Source organism: Phacochoerus africanus, chromosome 2 (genome assembly GCF_016906955.1).
Source record: "Phacochoerus africanus isolate WHEZ1 chromosome 2, ROS_Pafr_v1, whole genome shotgun sequence".
Classification (NCBI taxonomy): Eukaryota; Metazoa; Chordata; class Mammalia; order Artiodactyla; family Suidae; genus Phacochoerus; species Phacochoerus africanus.
Window position 1 is genome coordinate 255,560,107 of NC_062545.1, and position 19,059 is coordinate 255,579,165.

Consider the following 19,059-nt stretch of genomic DNA (forward strand, 5'->3'; position numbering starts at 1 on the left):
GGAAAAGCTTTGGACTTCCGAAAACTCTAGAAGGTTCGGGGGTGAGGGCACACAGGTTTCAAGCCAGTGTTCTCTAGAACTTAAAAATCTAGAAGCACCACATCATATCCAGATTACATTCATGTAGAACTGACCCATGAGAAGTCTGTAAAGGGAAGTTGGCTTTGCATTTCTGGGGTTGAATTAAGAATTCTTTTTTTTTTTTTTTTCGTCTTTTTAGTGCTGCACCCTTGGCATACGGAGGTTCCCAGGCTAGGGGTTGAATCAGAGCTGTAGCTGCTGGCCAATGCCACGGCCACAGCAATGCCAGATCCGAGGCCCATTTGCAACCCACACCACAACTCACAGCAACGCCAGATCCTTAACCTACTGAGCAAGGCCAGGGATTGAACCCACATCCTCATGTATACTAGTCAGGTTCATCAGCCACTGAGCCATGGATGGGAACTCCCTGAAGTGGGAATTCTTGAGAAGAGACGATGGGTATCTAAATTTTGTATCACCTGAGGATATCTAATCAAAACTGGGGTAGGTGTTCCCTTATGGTGCAACGGGTTAAGGACCTGACATTGTTACTGCAGCAGCTTGGGTCACTACTGTGCCTTGGGTTCAATCCCTGGCCTGGGAACTTCCACATGCCGTGGGCATGGCCGACCATCCTACCCCTGCCCTCCCCCAAAACCCTGGGGATTTGAAGGTTGAAAGGCCAGGGATCCCAGGTCTGGATAAGGGAGCCAATATTTCTTCAGTGATGCCTGAGGCCAGGATTGCATCCTGGGCGGAAACTCAGATACATGACCATCAAAAAGCTGATAGGAATCAGGGAGATGAAGTGCTTTTCTCCCAGGGCTGGGCATCATTATTATACTAACTGTCTGTCCCCTGCTAATGATGCGATAGCAGCTGCTTTCCAGCTATTCACTGCTGAAAACATCAAGGGAACTGCAGGCCTGACCTGTCCATGGAGCATAGCCTCTGAATGGTGATGTATCTGTGCCTGAGAGCCAAGGTGCGAGAGGATGCAGAGGAGACCTTCCCTGGGTCTCCAAAGAAAGGAGAGCGGGAGGAAGCCCCCCAAGGTACATCTCCAGGCTTTATGCTTCTCTGAGGTCACGGATAACCTGACCTCCGACTGAGAGGAGACCTCCTTTTGTCCACGGGCAGCAGTTTAGAGAGTGTGCTGTGCCTCTGAGGTGCTCTTGCGCCCTGTGTGAAGCTTCTGCCAGCCACAGGGAGGGAGGAGGTGTCTCTCCCGTGGCCAGCGACACTTGAGGTGTCCACAGTACAGCAGCTCCAGGGGAAGACCCAGGAAATGGTGACACTTTCCTTCCAGACCAGCCTCAACCCTGCGCATGCGCTACAAAGACCTTGCGGCTATTGCTGTTATTCTCACTCTTGAAGCAGAAATCTGTCTGCTGTTGGGGTAATTAAAATATGTTTAAGCGGTGACCCAAACTGTCCAACTCTATCTGGGAAGAACGCTCACAGGATTTAAAAGCCTCGTTTTGTCACGCAAGTCTCGTAAACACAACATTTTTTTTTTTGTCTTTTGTTGTTGTTGCTATTTCTTGGGCCGCTCCCGCGGCATATGGAGGTTCCCAGGCTAGGGGTTGAATTGGAGCTGTAGCCACCGGCCCACGCCAAAGCCACAGCAACGCGGGATCCGAGCCGCGTCTGCAACCTACACCACAGCTCACGGCAACGCCAGATCGTTAACCCACTGAGCAAGGGCAGGGACCGAACCCGCAACCTCATGGTTCTTAGTTGGATTCGTTAACCACTGCGCCACGACGGGAACTCCCCGTAAACACAACATTTTATTACGCTATATTCGAAAAGTCTCTGCCCTTAAGTAACTGGCATGCCTTCCTCGGTTAGTACATGGAAATCCCTTCATTCTTTTTCTTTCATTCATTGCACACTTAGGGAGCATCTGCTTGTGCAAGGTGCTTGCCACGGTAGGGAGACCATGTGTAAGATCACCCTCACTTTTGACACCAAAGGAAAGTTCAGGGGGATCCCAAGTCCCCGCTCCAGTTTGATAATTTCCTCAAAAAACGTGCAGAATCTTCTGAAAGTGAAGATTAAGCTTTATTTATTATTATTATTATTTATTTATTTATTTGTCTTTTTGCCATTTCTTGGGCCGCTCCCGCAGCATATGGGAGGTTCCCAGGCTAGGGGTCTAATCAGAGCTACAGCTGCCGGCCGATGCCAGAGCCACAGCAACGCGGGATCCAAGCCGAGTCTGCAAACTACACCACAGCTCACAGCAACGCCAGATCGTTAACCCACTGAGCAAGGGCAGGGATCGAACCCGCAACCTCATGGTTCCTAGTCGGATTCGTTAACCACTGCACCACGACGGGAACTCCCACGATTAAGCTTTATGACAGCAAAGGGATACAGATTAAAATCACCCAAGAGGGAGTTCCCGTTGTAGCTCATCGGACCCAGTGTGGTCTCTGTGAGGATGCAGGTTTGATCCCGGGCCTTGTTCAGTGGGTTGAGGATCCAGCATTGCTGTGAGCTCTGGCATAGGTTGCAGATGCAGCTTGGATTTGACCCCTAGCCTGGGAACTTCCATATGCCAAAGGTGTGGCCATAAAAAGAAATAAACTTACCCAAAAGAAGTGATGCATAGGGTAGAGTCCAGGAAATTTCCAAGAGTAGAAATTTCCTGCAATTATCCTCTCCCAGGGGAGCATGGTTAGGGCTCCTCTCCTGGCAAAAATGTGTGACAATTATGTATGCAGTAATGCCAACCAAAGAGGGTCTTTTGGGCCTTACTGTCCAGAGCTGCTTTTTTTTTTTTTTTTTTTCTCCCTAAGGCCACAGCTGCAGCATATGGAAGTTCCAGGGCTGGGGTCAAATCAGAGCTGTAGTTGCCGGCCTGCGCCACAGCCATGGCAACACCTATGGAACCCGCATCCTCACAGACGCTATGTTGGGTTCTTAACCCACTGAGCCACAACGGGAACTCCCAGAGTTTTTATTAGAGCTCCATTATGTTGACATGGTTGGCAGCCCATGAGGCGAGGCTGACCTATAGTTTCCAGCCCCTCTGATTTCTGATCAGGCCCAGCTGATACTGTGTGGCCCCAAACCCGCATCATGCTCACACTGTTAGACTGTCTTGTGTGGCCCAAGGCCCATAGGTAAACAAAGATGCTCTTATCGGGTAGGATATTCTGAAAGCCTAGAGATCACCTCCCAGGAACTGAGGGCAAAGGCCAGAATTCTCTTTGGACAAGGTGAATCCTTTACACCCCCAAATATTCTAGGCTCCGGGAGCACAGCAGCAATCAAATAGATAAAAAAATCTCTACCCCTAGGAGTCCACTATCTCATTTAGAATACTGTCCCAAGTTCACATGCTCTAAGTCCCTACTGGCTTATTAGCCTGAAGCACATTATTTTCCTAGGAACAGCTCCCCAAATAGTCCAAGACATTTCTAGAGATCCTTACAAATAGAACCAAGGTTCTCTATGGCCAAAAGGGGTTTGATCAATGAGCGAAAGAACTTCATGGTGCCTTTCCATGTTAGTTATATTAGGGCCACTTATCCTCTTGGAATCCTGGGATAAAAGAGGAGAGGAGAGAATTTTTTCTTACAGGTGAACAGAACACCTGCCAGTCGGGTCTCCAATGACAGAATTCTTTTTTTGTACTTGACTCTTGCCTTTTCCTGGTGAAACCCTGGAAATCATACCCTGTGTGTGGACGGGGATGGGTTAAAGAGTGCTGTGAGAATTCACAAATCCAGAAGGTGGGGCAGCAAAAAAAAAAAAAAAAAAAAAAAAAAGCCTGGCCTATTCTTTTCAAAACGTCAATGTCATGGGGGCAAAATATCAATGATGTAGAAAAAAAAGCAGAAGGATTTTTCCCAGGAAACTATTGATCACAGGTTTGTCACTTAGAGTTTCTAATAAAGGTTCTCTATGGCCAAAAGGGGTTTGATCAATGAGCGAAAGAACTTCATGGTGCCTTTCCATTCATTGCTTTTCCTAGTAACAGCAGCTTGAAAGGAGCCTTTCCAAGGTTTTAAAAAAGTCAACTTCTCTTTGATTTAATGTCTTCATCAATGAGATAACTACATTAGTGCCATGAATTGGAAACACTCGCAAAGTGCCAACTGTAAGAGCATCGCAGTACGTACTGAATCGTCACTCTCCCTTCCCCTCCCCGAGGCCAACCCCTAGGGCCCCAGGGAGCCCCAGCATGGAATCAGATCTGGTTCCCCTGTCCATCACCTCACCAACTCCAAACAAGTTTCTCCCTTCCCTCTGTGAACCCAATTCACTTTTTCTTGTAAGCTCTCGAAACGTGGAGTCCCGCTGTTTTCCCTTTCCCAACGGGGCTGCTTACCTGCCTTTCCTAAAAGGAGGCTCTGCCGGGGGACTCCAGGGGAACTCCTCTCCAACCTCCTAAAGAATTCTTCTAAGAAACCTACCTCTAAGTTTTGGGGGAGCTACCTTTAATAAATCCAAGGAATAGAATTGTGGTTCCTTTTTATAACTGAAGATTGCTGGGGGCGGAGGACTTACAAATTTCATCTTTGATAATACCTCACCTCTGGTAGGGGACACCACTACAACCTGTTTTGAAATACGACTTTTTAACCTTCAGAATACTATGCAAACCTACAGTGAGGTACAACCTTGCACTGGTCAGAATGGCCATCATTAAAAAGCCTACAACTAACAAATGCTGGAGAGGGTATGGAGAAAAGGGAACCCCTCCTACCCTGTTGGTGGCAAAGTAAATCGGTGTAACCACTATAGAAAACAATATAGAGCTTCCTTCAAAAAACTGAAAATAGAGTTGCCACCTAATCCAGCAATCCCACTCCTGGGCATGTACCCAGACAAAACTATAATTCAAAAATATACATGCACCCCAGTGGATAAAGATGTAACACACACACACACACACACACACACACACACACACACACACAGAATGGAATATTACTCAGCCATTAAAAAGAATGAAATAATAAGGCATTTGCAACAACATGGATGGACCTAGAGATTATCATACTAAATGAAGTAAGTTAGACAAAGACAATTACCATATGATATCATATATATGGAATCTAAAATATGACACAAATCAACGTATCTATGAAAGAAAAACAGACTCACAGATATAAAGACTTGTGGTTGCCATAGGGGAAGGGGAGTGGTGGGGGGAGGGATAGATTGGGAGTTTGGGATTAGCAGAGGAAAACTAGTATGTATAGAATGGATAAACAATGAGAACAAAGAAAAAAATTGGATATAGTACAGGGAATTATATTCAACATCCTATAATAAGCTATAATGGAAAAGAATATGTATATATGTGTGTGTGTATTATATATATATATATATATATATATATATATATATATATATATATAAAACGGAGTCATTTTGCTATGCAGCAGAAATTAACACAACATTGGAAATCAACTATACATCAATAAAAAATTTTTTTTAAGGCCACACCAGCCTAGGGCTCGAATTGGAGCAGTGGCTGCTGGGCCTGCACCATAGCCTCAGCAACACTAGATCTGAACTGCATCTGTGACCTATGCTTCAGATTGTGGCAACACTGGATCCTTAACCCCCTGAGCAAGGCCAGGGATTGAACCCTCATCCTCATGGATACTGGTTGGGTTCTTAACCTGCTGAGGCACAACAGGAATTCCCTCAACAAAATTTTGAAAAAGAATAATATGGATAGCACATCCACTAGGATGGCTATAAAAATAATAATGTTAAAAAAGAAAATAACATGGATAAGCAATGGGATCCTGCTGTACAGCACTGGGAACTACGTCTGGTCACTTGTAATGGAGCACGACAACATGAGAAAAAAAAAGAATGTATACCTGTATGTGTGACTGGGTCACCTTGCTGTGCAAGGTGAAAATTGACAGAACACTGTAAATCAGCTATAATGGAAAAAACAAAAATCATTATTAAAAAAAAAAAGAGGAGTTCCCGTCGTGGCGCAGTGGTTAACGAATCCAACTAGGAACCATGAGGTTGCGGGTTCGGTCCCTGGCCTCACTCAGTGGGTTAACGATCTGGCGTTGCCGTGAGCTGTGGTGTAGGTTGCAGACGCGGCTCGGATCCCGCGTTGCTGTGGCTCTGGCGTAGGCCGGTGGCTACAGCTCCGATTCGACCCCTAGCCGGGGAACCTCCATATGCCGAGGGAGTGGCCCAAAGAAATAGCAAAAAGACAAAAAAAAAAAAATAGGTATTGAGGATTTGGAGACAGGCTCAGAAATTGCAAGGATTCAACTGTCCTCTATCCTGTACCTGGTTTTAAGCATGCGGGTCCTGCTGTTTCAATAGCTCCTCCAAGTTAAGTTTTCAGAGATTGGGTCCCAGTTCCTCTTTAACATCTTTTCTTTTTTTTTTTTTGTCTTTTGTCTTTTTTGTTGTTGTTGTTGTTGCTATTTCTTGGGCCGCTCCCGCGGCATATGGAGGTTCCCAGGCCAGGGGTTGAATCGGAGCTGTAGCCACTGGCCTACGCCAGAGCCACAGCAACGCGGGATCCAAGCCGCGTCTGCAACCTACACCACAGCTCACGGCAACGCCGGATCCTTAACCCACTGAGCAAGGGCAGGGACCGAACCCGCAACCTCATGGTTCCTAGTCGGATTCGTTAACCACTGCGCCACGACGGGAACTCCCAACATCTTCTAAATAATAAATCAGCAACTGAGGGATAGACACTTCCAACTGTTACTGGAGTAGGGAAGGAAGATTGAAAATTTAAGGACACACACCAGATATCTAGTATCCAGAGAGAAATGTACACACACACACACACACACAAACACACACCAAGATAATAATTCCTTGGTTCAACGGTCTTCCTTTGAAAAGGACATCACATGTATATGTGAAAAGTCCCTTTATATCGGGTTAGGGTATAAAAAGCGACTTGCCACAAAGATGACCCAGGACCCAACATTCAACCTTCCACCTGCAGATTATCAGGGATTATGATCTTTCCTTTCCTGGGTCTCTCTTCTATGCAATTGAGACAGGCTGAGACCTGGGACCTGGGACACTTGGCCACAGAGGGTGCTGTGCTTGAACCTGGACAAACATCTCCTGCAACAAACTACTGGGAAACTCTAAGGGGCTAAAAATAACTGCATGCATACACGGTTTGGACAAATTATGGGCAAGAAGATACGAAAAAACTAAAAACCCAACTAACTGCCAGTTCTGAAGAGCCAAGAGCAAAAGCAGGGTGTTAGAAGCAAAAGCCTCCTGCACACACCACCCAAACAGTGGGAAGACCCCCTGAGCCACCCCCCTGGCCCAACCTTTAGACCAGCCCCTATCTCACTCCATTTAAGGAACCAGCTCACGCCCCCTCAGAGAGGGAGCAAGCAAGGGAACTTGTTTTCACTTCTCCCTCCTGCAGCAGAGGCTCCTATAAAGCCTTGCCTGAATTGTCCTGCCTGGCCTCTTACCAATTTCCATTGATTAAGAAGGCCAAGTGTGAGTTCCCACTGTGGCACAGTGGGTGAAGAACCTGACTGCAGTGGCACAGCACAGTGAGTTTAAAGCATTGCTGCAGCTCTGGCGTAGGTCTCAGCTGCAGCTCAGATTTGACCCCTGGCCCAGGAACTTCCATATGCTTCCAGGGTAGCCATGAAAAACATAAATAGGCGATCAAGAGCCTCCAACAGTAGCAGAATGTTCAAGAACCCATCACTAGGGTAGCTTCTTGGCCATAGAGTCCAGGGACTTAGATGGTCAAGTTAGATTTACCTTTCAAAAAAAAAGCAGATACACCTCGATTCTTCTAAAGGCCCTGCTTCCCCAGGTTTCTGGCAGTTGGAGGTAAATGAAACCGTTTGACGAGGGCTTCCAGGCCTTGCCCTCCCTGCGGATAGAGGTTGTGTGATGTGACGGCAAAATGGAAAGTAAAAGATTCAGTTTTCAGGTACACCCAGTCAAAAAAGAGAAAACCTGTTACTAATGCAGACCAAACAATTATAAATGAACAGGTAATTTTATTATTTCATAAACCAGTTAATAAGGAAGAGTGAATTATATGAACATATTAGAAAAGACAGATTTTAATATCTTGATGATTCAACATGAAATAGTGACACCAACAAAGATAATATAGGGAGTTCCTGGCAGCTCAGTGGGTTGAGGATCTGGTGCAATTACTGCTATGGCTCTGGTCATGGCAGTGGTGCAGCTTCCATCCCTGGCCTGGGAATTTCATATAGTGTGGCACAGCCAAAAATAAAACAAAACAAACTCAAAGATAACATAAACTGCCTAATATAGCATAATGAGAGCATCCCCTACAAAGAGGTTCACATGTCATTAATTTAAAGATTATGTAATAGTCACTGCACAAGAAAAAAGCACGTACCCTGAAATCTTATAGCTCATATTTGAAAGAACTTGTTAAAATCTCCCAAGCTGACAAAAACCCCAGAAAGTTATATTATTAATGAGGTGCTAAGCTGAAAGGAATATTTCCATTTCTTCTCCTTCTTCTTTTCTTTTTTAGGGCCAAACCTGTGGCATACGGAAGATCCCAGGCTAGGGGTCAAATTGGAGCTGCAGCGGCAGGTCTATGCCACGGTCACAGCAACACAGGTTCCAAGCTGCATCAGCTGGTGGCAACACCGGCTCCTTAACCCACTGAGTGAGGCCAGGGATTGAATCCGCATCCTCATGGACACTGGGGCAGGTTCTTAACCCACTGAGTCACAATGGGAACTCCAAGAAACTTTTCCATTAAACTACCAATTAGAAATTATTGTCATGTCAGAAGGTGATCAAAGAGTGTGAAACAAACATGAAGGGGAAAAAAAATATTATAGTGGCATGTCTGGCAGTTCATCAGTTAAGGTATTTTATTTTTCGGAACTTTGTGACGTCTGAGGTATATTTTAGCTTTGTGGAATATGTACCTTGTTGTGATTTACTTTCCCATTCTTTTTTTTTTTTTTTTCAATGGCCACACCCACAGCATATGGATATTCCTGGGCCAGGGAGTGAGTCTGAGCCATCCCTGTGGCTTACACTGCAGCTGTGGCAACACGGCATCCTTGACCCCACTGGCACAGGCCAGGGATCAAACCCGAGCCTCTGTAGCCACCTAAGCCACTGCAGTCAGGTTCTTATCCCACTGTACCACAGTGGGAACTCCTATTTTCTCACTCTTACTAAGTACTTACTTCAATGTCTAATTTTGGGTAATTTGGAATTTTGTTAAGAAGGTCCCCACATGACATTAGCTTCAGGCCCCACAAAATCTTGCTTTCAATGTGATGTCAGATGAATTGCCTTCTCGCTGAGCCTAGAAAGTGAAAAGGGTCTGGGGGCGAGTGGCAGGGATGACAATGGGAAAGAAGGTTGAACTACAGAGGGTCTTTGTTTGTTTTTCCACACTCATGGCATATGAAAGTTCCCAGGCTAGGGGTCGAATTGGAGATGTAGCCACCGGCCTACACCACAGCCACATGGGATCTGAGTCGTGTCTGTGACCTGCACCACAGCTCTGGGCAATGCCAGACTCTTAACTCACTGAACAGGGCCAGGGATCAAACCTGCATCCTCATGGATTCTAGTCAGGTTCATTTCTGCTGAGCCACGATGGGAACTCCCCACAAAGGACCTTAATGCTAAGGGACTCGGGGGGGCTTCTCTCCTGCAGAAAGTAGGGAGTCACAGAAGAATTTTAGGCAAGGGATTACCGTGATGGGATCTCCTGTGAGGGCTATAGAACAGGATCTGGGGTCAGGGAGACCTTCAGCAACCCAAGGCCAGAGTCCAGGTGAGGAAGGGGAAGCACAGACTTTCCACTGCTGAGCATCTAGCCATGAACTCACCCAAACTTCAGGAGAGGAAGGATTGCTTCCGAATATTCCCCTTTAAGATGTTTATATAAATAGCTGCTTGGCTTTTTCTGTCCCCTTTAGATGTCTCTGTAGAAACAATGTCTTGTATGTTTCTACAGCTGAACAGATGGCTAACATTGTTTTTCAATTGATTTATTCAAGGCAGTTTACTTCATTTTGCTTATAAGTGATATTGCAAAGTTGCTGTAGCTCAAGCATCAGACCACCTTTTGGCATAACACATAGTGAGACGGGCTAGGACCTGTGACCTTTGCTGCAGTGGCTGCAGTGCTTGCAACTAAGCAAACATCTCCTTGAGCCACAACATACAAGACAACTATAAGGGACTAAAAACAGCTGTGTGCATGCATAGTTGGGGTAAATTATGGATAAGAAAATACAAAAAAACCTAAAAACTCAACTGCCACTTCTGAAGAGTCAAGAGCAAAAGCAGGGTACCCTCCATGGCCCCAGCACACACCACTCCCAAAGGGGTGGGCAGACCACTTAAGCCACGCCTCTGACCTGACCCCTGGACCAACCCTTACCCTTGCCCCATATAAGGAACCAGCTTGCCCCTGCCCCCCATCCTTGGGAGCAAAGGAAACTGTTGCAGCAGGGACCCAAATGAAGCCTTGCCTGAATTTGTTTTCTTTCTTTTTTTTTTTTTTTTTGGTATTTTGTCTTTTTAGGGCCGCACCCATGGCATATGGAGGTTCCCAGGCTAGGGGTTGAATCAGAGCTGTGGCTGCCAGCCTATGCCACAGCCAGAGCCACGCAGGATCCAAGCTACATCTTCGACCTATACCATAGCTCACGGCAATGCCAGAACCTTAACCCACTGAGTGGGGCCAGGGATCGAACCCACATCCTCATGGATACTAGTCAGGTTCATTAACCACTGAACCATGAAGGGAACGCCCTTGCCTGAATTTTTAACTGGCGTCTTAGCAATCTCTATTGGTTAAAGAAGGCCAAGAACCCAGGTTGGTAACAATAGCAGAAAACTTGAAAAATTCACAGCGTAGCTTGCGTAAATCAAATGAAGTCACAATATGCACATGTATCTCACACAATGGACAGCAGTTACTATTACTGGAGTCATCCTGGGCCAACTCTCTATTTTGTAGAATTACGTAGCAGTGTTGTTTTGGAATGTCTCTTTGTTCTGAGGTTTTCCCCAAATGGCCACCATTTGTGAGAGAAAAACAAGTCATTGAGTACTTTTCTCAAAGAGAAACGTGATACCAAGAGCCATTTTCCCGTCTGTTTACCAAATAGATTTGCCCTGGCAGAAATAGGCTGCATTAGGGCAGATTGTAAAGTAATGGCCTTAAGAGGATTACCCATTACGCAGCCCTGGCAACGCATTAATTTGATTCAATAGCTGAACTAATGTGTGTCTGGCCTTTATTTACCAAGTGCCATAATCTTCAAAGGTTTTGATTAGGCATGAGCAAATGAGAAAGAAAAGAAACTCATGCATAGAAATGCTGAAATGGAGTAAAACTTACTGCTGATTCGCAGACCATGTTTTAAATGAAAAGCCTTTCATACAGATTAACTTGTTAAAGTATGAATAGAAGAATTGTTCTTTATAGGAGTTCCTGTGGTGGCTCAGCAGTTAAAGAACCTGACTAGTATCCATGAGGACTGGGGTTCCATCCCTGGCCTCGCTTAGTGGGTTAAGGATCCAGCGTTGCCGTGAGCTGTGGTGGAGGTCAGCAGACATGGCTCAGATCTGGCATTGCTGTGGCTGTGGTATAGACTGGCAGCTACAACTCCGATTCGATCCCTAGTCTGGGAACGTCCATATGCCACAGGTGTGGCCCTAAAGAAAGAAAAAAAAAAAGGAAAAGAAAAGAAATTGTTCTTTACAAATATTTGATTGGAAAATGAACCCATATTTAACAGAATTTGTGAGGTATAGTAATACATTGAAAGATGCTAAATTATATGCCATTTTTACTCTGTGGACAGAAATTTTTCTATGACCTTGTAGGGGGGGAGCTTGAATAGTAATAAACACATTCTATTTTAAGTACATAGTTTTCTACTTTAAGTCCTTGCTCCCCCCAAATCTAGTCGATTCTCGTGGGACATTGTCTAAGCTGACACTGGTCGAGCTTGAGGGACACCCATGGCTGCCCAAGCTGAGCCCCTCCCGTCTGAGATCTCAAAGCCATGTCAGGGGCAGAGGCGGCGGCCGGCCGAAGAAGAGATGAGATCAAACTGTTTACACAGGAGGAGGACGGCAAGTACAAAATCTCTCTCCCTCTTCTGTCTGTACAGAGTGTCCTCCACGGAGGATCATTTAATCAAACACAGCTTTATATGCCAGGGGTTACTTTAAGTCACAAGCAGAGTCTTAGTTCTGCAACCGGAACGTCCACTTCAATATTTTCATCAACATTTCCATGCCCGTTTCAAAGATGGGTCTTCATGCCTCTCGAGGGACCAAGGCCACTACAGGCTTCCGTGGAGGGTTTTTCCTTCCCCTCACTTCTCCCCTCTTAGACTCCTGTGGGCAGTTTCTGGCCTCTCTGAGATTGGAGGGAGGAAAAGGCAACAGAGTGGAAATGTTTGCACTTGGCCAACACTATCCTCACGTGGCTTTGTGCTCCCTGGACTTGATGAGTGTTTAAAGCTGACCTTTGAAAGCTGAACTTTCTTTTTCTTTTTTTTTTTCTTCTTCAGATGAACAGGTTTTATTTTATGACTTGTGCTTCTTGGGTAAGAAAACTTTGCTTACTGTAAAATTTTAGCCTAAATTTCCTTCTTAAAGCTTTAGTTATTTATTTATTTGCCTATGCCCAAGGCATGTGGAAGTTCCTAGGCCAGGGATCAAACCCACTCCACAGCAGCGGCAGACCCAAGCCACTGCCAGGACCACGTTGGAGTCTTAATCCGCTGTGCCACAAGGGAACTTCGAAGCTTTATTATTTTACAATTCATACTTAAAATGGTACCTCCTCTCAATTTGATTTTTCCATCTTCTATGAAATCACAACATTTAATTGACAAAGCACTTACTGGAAAGAACAGCCTTTCTCCCATTATATTGTATTATCGCCTTTGCCAAAAGTGAGTGAATGATGCATGGGTGTTTCTGGAACCTTTATTCTGTTCCACTGGTCAATTTATCTTTGTGCCCATACCACATTTGGGCTTTGTAACAACTCTTGATACCTGCCGCTACAGGTTCTCTAGTTCTTTTCTAGAAGATAGCTTTGACAGTTGGTCTTCAGCATTTTTATATGACATTGAGAATTTTGAGTAAAAAAAGTTGCTAGGATTTTGACTGAGATTACATCAAATATGTGACTTAATCTGGGGAAAACAGATACTTTTTTAAGATTGTCCCGGAGTCCAGGAACAGGATATATACCTCTCACTGTTCTATAATTTTTTTTCTGGATGCAATTCTTGAAAACATAGAGTTAGGCACTTAAAGATTTCTGATACTACTGTAAGTGGGGTTGCTTTAAAACTTTTCATTTTCTGTATTCATTGCTGGTATATTAAAAACCAAGTTTTGCATAGCAACCTTATATGCAGGGATTCTGCTAAATCTACTCAATTCCAATTATCTGCATATTCCCGAGGATTTTCTACATACAACATCATGTTATCTGAAAATTAAAATTTTACTTTTTTCTAATCCATAAGCCTTTTCATTCTTTTTTCCTCCTTACTTTCCTGGCTAGGTCCTTCTGCACAAAACTATTGAATTAAAAACGAGTGACCATAGATACCCTTGTCTAGTTTTTTGATCTTGGGAGAAATTTTCAATATTTCACCATCTGATATGCTGTTTGTTGTAGTTTAAGATATTCGTTACCCCAAAAAAGGAAGTTCCTTTCTATCCACAGTTTGCTAAGAACACGAATGGATCCTGCATACTAGATTACTTTTCTTCAGTGTGATGGATTACGGTGATTGGTTTTTTATTATTGAAATACCCTCACATTCCTGGAGTAAGACCCATTTGATAACTGTTTTTTACTTTTTTTTCCCCAGAACCAAAACCCATCTGTTTTGCTGGCTCAGGATCTGGTCATGTGACCACTATAAACAGGTTACTGGTGATTAGAATGAAATTATCATGATTGGTTTAGATTACTCAGAATTTATCCTCTGTGTCTAAAGCTGCCCTTTTTTTTTTTTTTTTGTCTTTTCTAGGGCCGATCTCACAGCATATGGAGGTTCCCAGACTAGGGGTCTAATTAGAGCTACAGCTGCCGGCCTACACCACAGCCATAGCCACACGGGATCTGAGCTGCGTCTGTGACCTACACCACAGCTCACGGCAATGCCGCATCCTTAACCCACTGAGCAAGGTCGGGGATGGAACCTGCAACCTCATGGTTCCTTGTCGGATTTGTTAACCACTAAGCCATGACAGGAACTCCAAAGCTGACCTTTCTTAAGGTGGATCCTCTGAGAGCTTCCACTGACTAGGCCCCCATGCTGGAGGCAGTGTTCCTTTGACTGGCTTCTTCCTTTTTTTAAACAATTTATTTAATAAATAGAAAATGCATATAGAACAAAGTAAAACATATAAAAGGGCATAAGTAAGCAATAAGTTTCTCTTCCATTTCTGTTTCCAGCCACTCAGTTCCCTTTCTCAGGGAACAATTGTTTTAGGTCCCTTTTTTTCCATAAATTTTCTATTCACACACAAGTATAAACATTTAACAATTGATCTATCACCTATCATCTGTTTGTTTTTTAAAATTACTCAATGAATTTTATTACATTTATAGTTGTACAATCATCCCAACCCCAGTTTTATAGCATTTCTATCCCAAACCCTCAGTGTATCCTCCCACCCCCCAGCCAGTCTCATTTGAAAACCGTAAGTTTTTCAAAGTCTGTGAGTCAGCATCTGTTCTGCAAAGAAGTCCAGTCTGTCCTTTTTTTAGATTCCACATGTAAGTGATAGCATTTGATGTTGATGTCTCATTGTCTGACTGACTTCACTTAGCATGATAGTTTCTAGGTCTATCCATGTTGCTAAAAATGCTGGTATTTCTTTCCTTTTAATGGCTAAGTAATATTCCATTGTGTATATGTGCCACTTCTTCTTTATCCACTCCTCTGTCGGTGGACATTTAGGTTGTTTTCATGTCTTGGCTGTTGCAAATAGTGCTGCAATGAACATTGGAGTACATGTGTCTTTGCGAGGCATGGTTTTCTCTGGATAGATGCCCAGGAGTGGGATTGCTGGATCAAATGGTAGTTCTATTTTTTAGAACTGAGGAATCTCCATACTGCTTTCCACAGGGGTTGCACCAATTTACAATCCCACCAACAGTGTCATAGGGTTCCCTTTTCTCCACACCCTCTCCAGCACTTATTGTTTGTAGACTTTTGGATGATGGCCATTCTGTCTGGTGTAAGGTGGTACCTCAGAGTGGTTTTGATTTGCATTCCTCTAATACTGAGTGATGTTGAACATCTTTTCATGTGTTTTTTGGCCATCTGTATGTCTTCTTTGGAGAATTGTCTGTTTAAATCTTCTGTTGACTGGCTTGTTCCTATCTGTAACTCTTCCCACCCCCAACTAGCATCTTCCTATAGGGCATCACAGAATCCCCCCAGAAGGTTGTCCTCTTGAGCAAGAGTCTTGTTAATCCTGGCCAACATTCTGCAACCATTTCTGAGAAGTTGTGGGCTTTGCCTTGCTTTTTGGAAAGAATACAGTTATTTTCCAAACACAGACTCAACAATGCTCCATGGCTGCTTTGGCTTTCTTAATTATGAATCAGATGCTGGTTCCCCAGACCCCCCAAGAGCAGACAACAGGTATTTGAACCCATCAGATGCACTGGCTCCCTGAACAAGGTCAAATGGGGATAAGAGAGCAACCCCAGATAAAGAAGTCTGGCAGAACTGGCCAGGTGAAACACCAAGCCTAATTTGGAATGAGCAATCATTCAACCTTGAATTTCCAGTAACCCAGAGGCTAGAGCCAAAAACTTGATTAACTTCAAGTTAAAAACGGCTAACAAGAATCTGTCATAGGTGATACAGTGTGTTTCATATGGCAACACACAAAGAGCCACCTAAGCTCTTATTGTCCCATCAGTGGTGCTTTAGTCATTTGGTGACCGCTAGATGTCCCCATTGTAAAGTATTTTTTGGTTCTGCAATTATAAAGCAAAGTTGCTTAAAAAATACTCTCATTGACCAATATTCTTATTGAGTTTTAAAGCATCCCTGTACCTTAGTGGATTCGGGGCTCACTTTATCATATTTATACACCTATAAGTCATCTTTAGTTATCTTTAAGTGGCAAAAACATGTCAAATCAAAAGGTACATTATGGGAGTTCCCCTCATAGCTCAAAGATTAACAAATCTGACTAGCATCCATGAGGACACAGGTTTGATCCCTGGTCTTGCTCAGTGGGTTAAGGATCCGGTGTTGCCGTGAGCTAGCTGTGGTGTAGGTTGCAGACGCAGCTCAGATCCTATGTTGATGTGGCTGTGCAGTAGGCTGGCGGCTACAACTCCAATTTGACCTCTAGCCTGGGAAACTCCATATGCTGTGGGTGTGGCCCTAAAATGCAAAAAAAAAAAAAAAAAAATCAAAACAAAACAAAAAAGTACATTATGTTCTATACCTCACTTGTGGATTTTCATATGTTTATATGTTCAATCCATCACAGTCAACTTTCCTTTTAGTGCTCCTCAGTACCTTTTTTTTGTCTTTTTAGGGCCATACTTATGGCATATGGAGGTTCCCAGGGTAGGGTTCCAATCAGAGCTGTAGCCACTGGCCTACGCCAGAGCCACAGCAACTCCAGATCTGAGCCACATATGCAACCTACCACTCACAGTGTGGTTTTTTGTTTTTCTGTTTTTTGCATTTTTTTTTTTTTTTAAGATCATTGGAGTTAACTGGTAGTTCAACGGGTTAAGGAACTGGCGTTGTTACGGCTGAGGCTCAAGTTCAATCCTTGGCCCTGGAACTTCCTCATGTCACAGGAAGTGAGGCCAAAAAATAAAATAAAAATAATTTTAAAAATCATTGGAGCTTTGTTAATACAAACATAATCTGGTAGTATGTGCGCATGTGATTTTCTTAGAATGAAGTATGTCACAGTGAAAATATCAATTTGGCAATGGTTTTAGTTAGAGGCAAGTAATTAAAATTCTAGAAAATTAAAATTCAGAAGAAACAAATAAAAAGGCTTAATAGATATGTTATCTCTAGTGATTTAAAGGAGCTGGGAAAATTCTCAAATCCCTTTTACAAGCCTTGTGAAGTGTTTCAACTTTAACGAAAAAGATTATTTTCTTTATTGCTGTTTATAACAGGTGGTGACCCCAGTGGTCACCAGAAGATTTAAGGATTGATTTTTTTTTTAGTTCTTCTTTGTTCATTTCTTCTTCCTTTTTTTTTTTTTTTTTGATTTGATGGTTTTCTTCTGCATTAGGCTCAAGTCTCCTTCTCTTTAGTGTTTGAATCCATTGCATGCTTTTGATTTGTGGTTACCCTGGTTTTCTAGTATGTTAACCAGTAATGACATCTACTTGTTTAAGACGGATAGGCGCGAGGAGCTCAGGCCGCGGGGCCAGGAAGCGGGAGCCCGGGTCCCTGAGGCAGAGCGGCCGCCGTGGCCAAGTACCCGGCCTGCATCATTGTGATGTGTGTGGAGGCGGTGGGCAGGGCCTTCGCCCCGGGCCCTGCGCCAGGAGTTTGCGGCCAGCAGGGCAGCAGCTGACGCCCGGGGATGTGCCAGCCCCCAGTCTGCAGCTGCCTCCAACCTCTCCGGCCTCAGCCTCCAGGAGGCACAGCCGATTCTCAACATCTCCAAGCTGAGGCCCCGGGAGATTCAGAAGCTACAACCGCCTCTGCAACTCGGGGACCGCACACCCTGTCATCGCGTCCCCTCCTCTGCAGAACTACAAACACCTCTTCAAAGTGAACGATAAATCCGTGGGTGGCTCCTTCTACCTGCAGTCAAAGGTGGCCCCTGCGAAGGAGCGTCTTGATGAAGAAGTCAGGATCCAGGCCCAGGAGGACAGAGAGCGCCAGCAGACGCCCCAAACGTGACCACGCGGCTCCTCTGGCCCCACCCCACCTGCCGCTTCTAATTTATAGCCCGGTAATACATGCCTTCTCTGCGAAGATTTAAAAAAAAAAAAAAAAAAAGATTGATAGTCATGTAAGTTCAAACACATTCTAAAATATCTACATTTTTTTACTTCCTTCCCCGACATTTTGTGATTTTTGACTCCCATTTCCATCCTCATGTTTATCCTTTTGGTACTAATTGTAGTTATCATCACTTTTACAAAGATTTTTTGATTTTTAAAAAAATCTCTGTATTGGCTTATTTAAGTGATCTTCAATTCTTTTATATATTCGTCTTTCCTATTGTGATTTCCCCTTTCCTATAGACTCTTTTCAAATGCACAAGGAACATTCTCTAGGAGAGACCAATCCTTGAACCACAAAATAAGCCTCAACAAATTTAAGAGGATAGAAATCATTTCAAGCACCTTTTCTCTCCACAGTGGTATGAAACTAGAAATCAACCACAGAAAGGAAAAAGGGAAAAAATGAACACAGGGAAACTAAACAACACGCTATTAAAAAAAAAAAAAAAAAACCCAATGGGTCAACAATCAAATCAAAGAGGAAATCAGAACATACTTCTTGACAAATGACAAAGAAAAAACACATTTACAAAATCTATGGGATGCAGCAAAATCAGATCTAAGAGGGAAATTCATTGCAATACATGCCTTCCTCAAGAAACAATACAAATCTCAAATAAACAACCTAACCTACCACCTAAAAAAATTAGAAAAAGAACAAACAAAACCCAAACTCAGTAGAAGAAAGAAAATAATGAAGATCAGAGAGGAAAAAACAGAATAGAAATTAAAAACAGAAAAAAAATCAATAAAACCAAGAGTTGGTTTTTTAAAAAGATAAACAAAATTGATAAGCCTCTAGCCAGGCTCATCAAGGAGGAAAGAGAGAGGACCCAAATAATTAAATCAGAAATGGAAGAGGAGAAATAACAACCAATCCCACAGGAATAAAAAAATAATAAGAATACTATGAGCAGTTTTATGCCAACAAATTGGAAAACCTAGAAGAAATGGACATGTTTCTAGAAATGTACAGCCTGCCAAAATTGAGTCAAGAAGAGACAGAT

General features: G+C 43.6%; 1 pseudogene; it reads left to right on the top strand.

The window, feature by feature from the left end:
- Nucleotides 1–985: 985 nt before the first annotated feature.
- Nucleotides 986–17,945, top strand: LOC125120853 (mitochondrial import inner membrane translocase subunit TIM16-like; annotated as a pseudogene).
- Nucleotides 17,946–19,059: the final 1,114 nt, after the last annotated feature.